This window comes from Halyomorpha halys, unplaced genomic scaffold, assembly GCF_000696795.3.
Source record: "Halyomorpha halys isolate HHAL.00 unplaced genomic scaffold, Hhal_1.1 Scaffold268.1, whole genome shotgun sequence".
NCBI classification, from domain to species: domain Eukaryota; kingdom Metazoa; phylum Arthropoda; class Insecta; order Hemiptera; family Pentatomidae; genus Halyomorpha; species Halyomorpha halys.
Window position 1 is genome coordinate 341,228 of NW_027112076.1, and position 447 is coordinate 341,674.

A 447-nucleotide genomic window follows, 5' to 3' on the forward strand; every position below is an offset into this window, starting at 1 on the left:
GGAGAAAACTTTTTAACTGCTGAAATAATATGCCGGTGCATGTCGCTGGATTAGTCTCTTTTTTTTTTACTGGAGCAATACGATAAATTTCAAAAAAATCATAATGTTAATGTTAAAGAGAGACCAGTTTAATAGGAATATGTTCATATTCATGTAACTGACTATAAAAAACATGTTTTACAAGGTGGCAATAACTTCATTTAGGAATGTTTTTTCAAAGGAACAAAGTTGTTTAAATGTAAAAAAGAAACAAATATATATAATATATTTATGTATATATAGATATAGATAGATAAAAATCTTAATCTATTTTCTTGAAGTATTTAAGAACATGAGGGGCTAAATACATTTTGCTCTTATATATGGGTCAGTCTCCAATTTCGATGCTATTTCAATAATTGAGTTTTTGAAAAATGATAAACTATCTAAATGAGAATGATTTTTTTT